The sequence below is a fragment of the Neomonachus schauinslandi genome, chromosome 1 (genome assembly GCF_002201575.2).
Source record: "Neomonachus schauinslandi chromosome 1, ASM220157v2, whole genome shotgun sequence".
NCBI classification, from domain to species: Eukaryota; Metazoa; Chordata; class Mammalia; order Carnivora; family Phocidae; genus Neomonachus; species Neomonachus schauinslandi.
Genome location: NC_058403.1, coordinates 12,881,192 through 12,891,585, shown reverse-complemented (window position 1 = coordinate 12,891,585; position 10,394 = coordinate 12,881,192). Strand labels below are relative to the sequence as shown.

Sequence of the window (10,394 nt, the reverse complement as noted above, 5' to 3'; positions counted from 1 at the left end):
GCTGCCTACGGCTCAGGTCATGATCCCAGGGTCCTGGGATTGAGCCCCGCATCGGGCTCCTTGCTCAGCAGGAGCCTGCTTCTCCCTCTCCCTCTGCCTGCAGCTCCCTTGCTTGTTCTCTCTCTCTCTCTAATAAATAAATAAAATTTTTTAAAAAAGAGACATACTCTGAATTATTTAGGTGTAAAGGGTACACATTAGTCTTAATGATTCAGCAAAAATGTCTCTATATTAAACACATAGGTACAGACATATACATATATATACATGTACATCTAGACACAAACATGTACATATATGGAGAGAGTGTTCATGAGCAAATGTGACAAAAATGTTAACAACTGGCGAATCTAGATGAAAGATATAAAGAAGATATATATGGGGGGGTGTGATTCAGGATAGTACCCAGAAGTTATATTTCTAGGTCAAAGGTAAATACTATGTACTTTTGTTAGATATTGCTCAATTCCCTGCATCAGGGGATGTACTACTTTGTATTCCCACCAGTCATGTGTGAGTGCCCACTTCCTCACAGCCTCGCCACAGAGTAGTTTGTCAAGCTTTTGAGTTTTTGTCCTGATGACAGGTGCACTGTGGCTTCAATCCGTGTCTTGTGAAGCACATAGAGCTTGCAGTCTTCTACCAGGTAAGTGGCTCCTAAGACCTTATTTCAGAGAAATGGCTTCCACTCAGGCTCCAGGTACTTATTCAACCCCAACCCCTCTTTCCTCCCTGTCTAGACAGATACGGTTAGTCAGATTGTAGGAATGGGGTCCTCACGGTCATCATCATCATTATCAAATTTGCCTTGGCGAGAAAGGGCACTCAATACATTTGTGTCAGTGGTGCATTTGCATGGACCTGGACAACTTGCACAGCCATTTTGCTTCCATCTCAATCCACACAACAGTCTCCTCCAGAGGGCACATAGACAATACCTTCCCACTGAATGAGGAAAAGGAGGTTCAAGCAGATGAAGTGACTTATCCAGCCAGTAATGGAGAATCCAGGACTGGAGATCACATGTTCAGATTCCTAATAAGTGCCTATAAAGTTACAGAACAGTTCCCAAGACTACCCTCCCTTCTGACACCCATGGCAAGTCCAGGGATCCCCACAACCACCTTAAGTTCAAGAATTCACAAGAAGGACTCTCAGAACTTGCTGAAACCTATTGTACTCACTGTTATGATTTATTACAGTGAATGCATACAGATTAAAATCAGCCAAGGGAAGAGACACATAGGGTGGGGTCCAGGAGAGTTCCATACATACACAAAGCCTCCAGATGTCCTCTCCCAGCAAAGTCATGGACAGAAACAATGCACGACAATATGCATGGAGTATTGCCAACCAGGAAAATTTACTCAATTTTTACTGGGGCTTGATCTCCAGGATGTGGTCAGCTGCCCACATGGCTGACCTCAGTCTCCAGTCTATCCCAGAGCTGAGCTGATCCTGCAGAACCAAAGCCCTCACCACAAATCGCATTGTTAGACTACCTGGCATGGCACGAAGCATCCAAGTAAACAAAATCACTCTTATCAGGCAGGACATTCTCAGGGTTTAGAGATCACCTCCTGGGGGTTGAGGGCAAAGACCAGAACTCTCTTTGGGCAAGGTTAAATCTTTATTATGCAATGCCCTTTCTTTGTGCTCCCTTATGACAAGTCGGGTTACCTGCTCACTGTCAGAGAAATGCTCAGCCTCCGCACCCGCACAACTGTGATGGAGAAATCCCACCTGGCTGAACAGCAGGACTGGAGAATGGAAACTGAGCAGAACAGAAGGGAGGAGTGGCACAGGAGAGCCCAGAAGTGAATTTAATGACAGCCCTCTGCAAGAAAAAGTACAGTCGATTCTGGTGGTTGGGAATTGCGTCCCATACTTTTCTCTGCTCATCAAGGGGGGAAGAGAAGTGCTAGTTTGAGCCCACTTGTCTCTGGGGTCAGGCCCAGCTGGCCTCAGTATCATTTTCTGATTGAGCACATCCAGGACCTCTAGGTGGCACACATTTTCAGTTTAGGCAGCAAAAAAGAAAGAAGAAAAAAAAAAAGGAATCCAAAAGAATAACAAACCTCATTCTTCTATCAAATTACATTTCCCAGTAAGGTACTGTTAATGAAAACTGGCTTGCAATTTGTGCAAAAGGTGTTAAGTTCACCTCTTTATTCGCTTTTTAAATCTTAGCCGTGGGAATGTTGTTGACACTTGGAAAAGTATTCTATCCCCAAATAGGACAAAGTTCAATAGAGATGAGGCCAAGCCTTACAACAGAGGTGAGGATGGGGAGGAGGGGCTGGCAGGGAGCTGGGAGTGCAGAGAAAAGTCTTGTTCACCTTACCTCAGAGCTTTCTCTAAGGGCACTGGCGTGTCCTGAAGGAGCACAGGAGACCTTCTCTCCAGTTTCCCAAGCCCATCCCAGCTGTTTTCAGGATTTCCATTCTCTTCCAGCCTTCCTTGGATAGGAAGCCACAGCCATAGGCAACTGGTTTATTTCTTCATAACACAGACAAAAGCTTGGAAAGACCCAAACCCAACACCTGGGTTACCAAAGCCTTGGTGGGTGCTTATTTGGGGCACAAGACTAAAATGATGAGAAGCCTTGTCATTAATGATTTTGCTCCCCACCTGCCCCCTTCTTCTTCCCTGTCTCATTCCTGCAAAGGAACCAGAAGGTTCCTCCCAGGGATACTTTACTTATTGATTAACAAATATTTACTGAACATCTATTAATGCCAAGCATTGGTAGGAATGATGATGGGCAGACACAAATGACAAAAATAAACAAACCAGAAAAATACCAGCTGGTGGCCATTGTTTATAGGGGGGTAAAACAGTATTGGGGTGGTTTTCCTGTGGTCAGAAATGGTCTCTTTAAGAAGGTGACATTAAGGGGCGCCTGCCTGGCTCAGCTGGAAGAGCATGTAACCCTTGATCTTGGGGTTGTGAGTTCAGGCCCCACATTGGGTGTAGAGATTACTTAAACAAATTAAAAAAAAAAAGTGACATTGAAATAAAGACTTGAAAGACAAGAATGAGTCAGCAATGTTAAGAACTTCTGTGGGAAAAGAAAAGGGAAACAACCTTGACTTGATGAAGAAGCCCTGACTTGCCCCAGAAAATATGCAATCAACTAAGGTGAACTGAACTGGCAGAGCAAAGTGGTAATGAGCAGGAACTCCGGCATCAGAGGGACAAATCTTTGAGTCCTGGGTGTGTGACCTTAGGCAAAAATTTAATGAGCTGTAGCCTCCGTTTCCTCATCTCTAAAAGGGGTATAATGAACCCTCCCACTGAGGGAGGCCAGGAGGGCTCAGTGCAATGGCCTGGCACCCAGGACCCCACAGGGTGATGCACGCCCACACATCAAGGATCCTTGGGGTGGCCCAGGAGGACAGCTCAGTGGGATAAGCAGGGTTCCCTTTGGTGGCCCAAGCGTAGGGTTAGTAAAGGAGTAAGGAATGCCTTTACTGTCTGGTGGGCTTTTTTCCAGCAAACTCCTAGCAAAGCACAAAGAGCACTATCTCAAGCTGCTGGTTGTGTAACTGGTTACATAACTGCTTAAGGGGACACATAACTCTATGGAAGGCTGCAATTTAACAGAATCATTTGTAATTGTTTTAAAATAAACCATTTCCCCATACCAACATGGAAACAGCCAGCATAACAGGCAATGCAGGTGGCTTGCGACTATCTATAACGTTCTGATTTCTAGGGGTTGTCAAGATAAACAGAAAGAAAAAGACGAGAGTGAGCCTTTTTTTTTTTTTTTTTTTTTTAAAAAGGTAGATACATTTTATTTGTCAAGAGTAAATGTCAATTTTAGTTAGGGTTTTGGGACACAATAGATCAGAATTCCAGTGCTGGTTGGGTAGCCTTGGGCAAGCTGCTTACCCCTTGCTACTCAGAGTGTGGTCCCCATGCCAGCAGTATAGGGATGCCTGGGAGCTAGATGGGAATGTACAACTTCAGGCTCCACCCCAGATTTGCTGAATCAGAGCCTGTATTTACCAGATCTCCAGGTGATTTTATGCACGTGAGAGCTGGGGAAGCATTCATTTTATTGCATATCTGAAACTAATATAACACTGGATTTTAACTAACTGGAATTATGATTATTATTATTGTTATATTTTTTAAGTAAGCTCTATGCCCAACGTGGGGCTTGAACTCACAACCCCAGGATCAAGAGTTGTAGGCTTTCCCTAATGACCCAACTCCTTACCTAGGTGGAATTAAATGAAAACTTAAAAAGCCAAAAAAAAAAGACTGGGGAAGCATTGATTTAACATCTCCGAACGTCACTCTCCTAAGAGAGGGGCTTAAGTGGCTTTTAAACAAATTAAATATAAATATAACCAGCTTTTTTTTTTTATTTGCTAAGTCATTCTCATCAATTTATTCTTCCAAAGAAGCTTTCAAATCCTTTGTCAGCACGCCACCAAAAAAAACCAAAACCCACTGGAATTCTCAGTAGAACTGCATTAAAAATATAAAATAATTTGAGAATTGATATCTTTATAATATTTGTTCTTCCTATCCAAGAACATGGGCTGTCTCTACATTTATTCAGTCTTTTCATTTTTTATTCAAGTTTAATTAATATGCAGTGCTACATTAATTTCAGGTGTACAATATAATGATTCAACAATTCTATAATTAGTGCTCATCAAAATCAAAATATGTAACACCACATATCTGCGTGTCATCCTTGTGTAGGGGTCATACTAATCTTCTCTGTATAGTTCCAACTTTAGTATATGTGCTGCCAAAGCAAGCAATAAATATAACCAGCTTTTTAACAATTAAAAATTAAGCAGGGGGCTCCTGGCTGTTTCAGTTTTGGAGCATGTGACTCTTGATGTAAGTTTGAGCCCCATGTTGGGTGTAGAGATTACTTAATAAAATCTTTTTTTTTTTTTAAAGATTTATTTGAGAGAGAGAGAGAGAAAGAGCGCATGAGTGAGGGGGAGGGGCAGAGGGAGAGGGAGAAGCAGGCTCTTCGCTGAGCAGGGACCCCAATGTGGGGCTTGATCCAAGGACCCCAAGATCATGACCTGAGCCGAAGGCAGATGCTTATCAGACTGAGCCACCCAGGTGCCCCAAACTTAGTAAAATCTTAAAAAAAATTTAAGCAGAACAGAAAGTGAAATGAAAAACAAAGTCCTCCTCCATCCCCCAACTCCTTCTCATCCCACAATACCCTATAACTCTTGCCCCACTAGCCACTCTCTGAACTTCCTCCAGCTTGGCCTAGTATTGGGTCTTTCTCCTTTGCAGGCAGGCAACCCCCACACTCTAGGCATTATTTGTCTTGAGTTTGGGGGGTAGCAGTGGAAAATCACCCTTCTTTCCTACAAGCCAACATGCTCTTCAAAGAAATGCTCACTCTGATCCAGGCTGACAGATTCCTCCCTTTCTCCTACTGAGCCCACAGGAGGGCATGGTTTCAGGTCAAAAACTGGTCTAGCCACCTCCTAGCAAGTTATGAGGGGAGATCCCTACACCTCTCTTAAGAATGTTAGGGTCTTGGGGCGCCAGGGTGGCTCAGTTGGTTAAGCAGCTGCCTTTGGCTCAAGTCATGATCTCGGGGTCCTGGAATGGAGCCCTGCGTCAGGTTCCCTGAGAAGCAAGGGAACCCTCTGCCCTTCTCCCCTACTCGTGCTCTTGCTCTCTCAAAGAAATAAATAAAATCTTAAAAAAAAAAAAAAGAATGTTAGGGTCTTGTCACATGTCACTGCTATTCTTGGTTTGGGGCTTCAGCTGATATTCCCGGACAGGGGTTTGTTACAGTCTTCCAAATCTGGCAGTCCGTGGATTGATCCCAGAGACCTGATCTGTCTCAATGATCATTTCATAGTCAGCTCCTTCAGTATGAATGCGACATGACTGAAATAGGACTTCCCTTCATGTGGGCCATCCCAGCTGCTCTAAAGGGAATCAACCAGCATCTTGGGATTCCATGACTACTCAGATTCCATCTTTCTCTAGTTTTAAGAGTCTGGGCATCTTGGTCCAACCTAAAATTTGAGGTTCTCACCCATCATCTCAGTTAATGAACAATAAATATTATATACTCTGCTAATTTCTATGTAAAATGATTCTAGTAGCAATCCCAATGTGTGTGTGTTGGGGGTGGGTGCTACCCATGCTGTTCAACAGGTTTCTGGACACCAGCTGGGTGTCCTACGGTTTGACTCAGTTCTGACACTATGGGAAAGTGCCAGAGAGAGCAACAGATGCCACAGGTGAAGGCCTCAGTCCTCTAAGACTGTCTCCCCACCCCCCAACCTCGGAAGCCTGTCACATGCCCAGTTTATTACCTGGTCTTCTGACTGACCAGATATAGATTGGAAGTTCCAATGACCCCCTCCTTGGGCTTAATTTGTTAGAGCAGCTCACAGAACTTAAGAGGAACATGTTACTTACTGGATTTCTGGTTCATTTTATAAGAGGATATAACTCAGGAACAGCCAGGTGGAAGAGAGGCACAGGGCAAAGCTTGGGGAAAGGGTGTGGAGCTTCCACGCCCTCTCCAGAGGCACCACTCTCCCCAAATCTCCACGTGTTCACCAACCCACAAGCTCTCTAAACCAGTCCTTTTGGGTTTTTATGGATACATCATCGGATAGGCTTGACTGGTTAAACCACTGGCCACTGGTGATTGATCCAATCTCCAGGTCTTGCCCCTAACATAGGTCAGGGATTTCCAGTTCTAACCCCCTAATCACATGGCTGGTTCTCAGGCAACCAGTTCCCATCCTCAGGTGCTTCCAAAAGTCACCTCATTAATGTTCTTACCACTGAGGGAATTCCAAGGGCTTAAGGAGCTCTGGGCCAGACATGGAAGAAGAACAAATACATATTTAATCACAGTATCACACTTGACACATACATCCTTTCCTTAGCAAAATGCAGAATTGAGGAATATAAGCAGCTTGAATTTTCTTTTGATACCAAACTAATTTATTCATCAAATATTTATTAAGGGCTTACTCTGTGGCAATGCCATGCCGGCACTAGAGAGAGAGATTTAATGATGAACAAGACAGGCAAAGGCAAAGTCAAAGAAAGACACCCCTATGAGAGGCTTTCAGTTATTTTTAATTCTGGAGGAAAAAACTCTCTGAGAACTGAAAAGTTTACCTCTGTCTAGTTGAAAGTAAATGGAGGCATATTAAACATTTTAAGACTTTCAGCAAAAATCGACTGGAATCAGACAGCATCCAATCTAACAGATAGGAGCCCTGAGGAGCTGTACAGAATGAAAGACTTCTAGTCAGAAGGGAGCAGGAAGAAGGAAGTTTTAGACTAGACAAAAAAGCGGGTTGGTTACTGCAAGGTTACTTTCCTTTAGGGGATGGCAGGGGGTCTATCAGGCGGAATACCTAACTAGTGCTGATTCCTGACTGACTGGTTTAAGACTCCCTTTCTGAGAGAGCCAAAACTGTAATTCAGGTAAGTCTCAGTTTGGTGATGTGGGGTTTAACATAAGCACCCCAATTTTGGACTGGTTGCCTTGTTTTTAAGTCCCAACCAAAGGTGAATTTTATCTCTTACAAGAATTTGCTTAGTAGTATTTTTAAAAGTTAAGCATTTTTAAAAACTATAATAATTTTGGGAAAATTAACACAGTACATGAACATAGCAAAATCAAATGGCCCTAAAGGGGACACGGATAAAAGTCAGCCCGTCCCTCCTCTCCCAACCCCAGCTCCAGCTCCCACCCCCAGGGTTGGTGGGTGACGTTTGGGCTTAATGCCCAGGTGGGGCCTCCTAGCCAGCTCTCCTTCTTCCACAGACCGATCTGAGATCTTTGGACCAGAGGGTCTTGGCTTGCTGGACAAAGGGGGCAAGGGTGAAGACAAGTCCCCAATCCCCATGAGGCCTTGAGTTCTCACATCCAACCAGCTGTTTGGAGTAGAGAGAAGTCACTCATTCTCAAATGCTTGATTGCCAGACACTGATCCAGACATTTGGAATATACCAGCTAGTAGAACAGACAAAAGTCTCTGCACTAATGAGAGCTTACTTTCTAACATGGGAGGACAGAGTGAAAAATAAACATAAAAAGTAAATTACGGGAATTAGCCATCTCTCCTTGTTGGAGGTGGAGAGCGGGGGAGGGCTGGGAGGATGAGGGCCTGGTGTGAGAACCAGGGCAAAAAGATCCCCCTTCTCACTACTCTAACCGAAAACTAAAGAGCTTTAAGTACCCTCCTTCCTTAGTCTTCTGCAGTGCAAGGGATCTGTGGCCACCGCCGATGCCTCTAACATAAACAAGCGATCCTGAACAATGTTCTACTGTGCGTTCCTTCAACAACAAAAATGAAACAAGACCTCACAACACAGGGGTCCAGTGAGTCACCCATTTTTTGTCTCCAAGCAGTGCTCTGCACTGTCACTTCTGGACAAGGAGCTATCTCTGGTTTCCAGGAAGACTTCTTGTAGCCAGTGGGTTGGAGCAGAGGGAGAGGGACAAGCAGACTCCCCGATGAGCGCAGAGCCAGAGGTGGGGGCTCAACGTGGGGACTCAACCCCAGGACCCTGAGATCATGACCTGAGCCAAAGTCCGACAGTTAACCAACTGAGCCACCTGGGCAACCCCCTACCTGAGCCATTTATTGATTTATTTTTTATTTTTATTTTTTCATTCGAGACACAGAGATACAGAGAGAGAGAGAGAGCATGAGCAGGGGGAGAAGCAGAGGGAGGGGGAGAAGCAGACTCCCCGCTGAGCAGGGAGCCCGATGCAGGGCTCAATCCCAGGACCCTGGGATCATGACCTGAACCAAAGGCAGACGCTTAACCATCTGAGACACCCAGGCGCCCCTACCTGAGCCATTTTTAAGTACACAGTTGAGTGGTACCAAGTGAATTCATACTTGTGTAACCATAACCACCATCCATCTCCAGATTTTTTTTCATCCTGCAAAACTGAAACTTTGTACCCATTTAACAACAGCTCCCATTCCTCTGACCCCCGGCCCCTGGCACCTACCATTCTACTTTCTGTGTCTACGACTTGACTACTCTAGGTCCCTCATATAGGTGGAATCATACAGTATTTGTCCTTTTGTGTCTGGCCTATATCACTTCATGGTTCATTCATGTTGTAGCAAGTGTACGGATTTCCTTTCTTCCTTTTTAAGACTGAATAATATTCCACCGTAATCTATACTGTGTTGTGTTTACCCAATCATCAGTCCGTGGAGACTTGGGTTGATTCCACCTTTTGGCTATTGCACATAAGGCTATTTTATAAACCTGGGTGTACAGACAGCCGTTAAGGTCCTGCTTTCAATTCCTTTGTGTATATGCCCGGAAGTAGAGTTGCCCTCCTTGCTTTTCTTAATTACAGACTAAATGACTCTGTTGCAAGAGAAAGTCAGGATGCACAGGTAGTCTGCTGGATGTTCACCACCAGTTTGATAACCCAGCTGAAGCCCTCTCATTTAAGGAGAGAGGGATTTTTGCCTTCTCACAGATTCACAGAAAGTCCCACTCACTGACATACTTCCAAACGTACCTTGTTTCTGGTGTAACTGTTTATGCTCTGTGTGTGTGTGTCCAGAAACTGCACCCAGCCCAGATCCATAATCTTATTGGTGCTTTGCATACCCACATCACAGCTGTATCAAACAATTTCAACACTGAGAAGCTAATACCCCTTCGCTGGAGATACATTCTTTCACACAATCTCTTGCCTTAGGTTTATGTAAAAGATCAAGTTCCATTCAAGTGACAGAACAAAGAAAGGATGGTGACCTAAAAAAATAAGCACTTAAAGTGTCTGAAATGGAGTAAATAAAAAGCAGACCAGCAGCTCAAAGGGGTATAGGAAACACCTAGCAATTCACAGACTTACGGAGACAATGAACACAGGAAGGTGTGTGCTCATTTGCGTGAATAATCAAAGAAATGGAAATTAAAAATGAGATTTTATTTTTAAGCTCTCAGACTGGTAGATAAAGAGACTGGTCCTATGAAGGTCTGGTGAGGCTGCAGGGAAACAAACGCTGAGGGTGGGAATGAAAATAAACGCAACCTTTTTTCTTTTTAAAGATTTATTTATGGGGACGCCTGGGTGGCTCAGTTGGTGAAGCAACTGTTTTCAGCTCAGGTCATGATCTCAGGGTCCTGGGGCTGAGCCCCGAGTTAGGCTCCCTGCTCAGCGGTGAGTCTGCTTTGCCCTCTCCTTTTGCCCCTCCCCCTGCTCATGCGTTTCTCTCTCTCATAAATAAATAAAAAATCTTTTAAAAATTACTTTAAAATGATTTATTTATTTATTTGAGAGAGAGAGAGCGTGGGAACAGGTGGAGGGACAGAGGGAAAGGGAAAGAGAGAATCCCAAGCAGACTCCCCTGACTGTGGAGTCAGACAAGGGGCTC

The 10,394-nt window shown here is 44.3% G+C and overlaps 1 pseudogene; it reads right to left on the bottom strand.

Moving 5' to 3' along the window:
• Window positions 1-4,679: 4,679 nt before the first annotated feature.
• LOC123326941 lies at window positions 4,680-4,780 on the bottom strand (annotated as a pseudogene).
• Window positions 4,781-10,394: the final 5,614 nt, after the last annotated feature.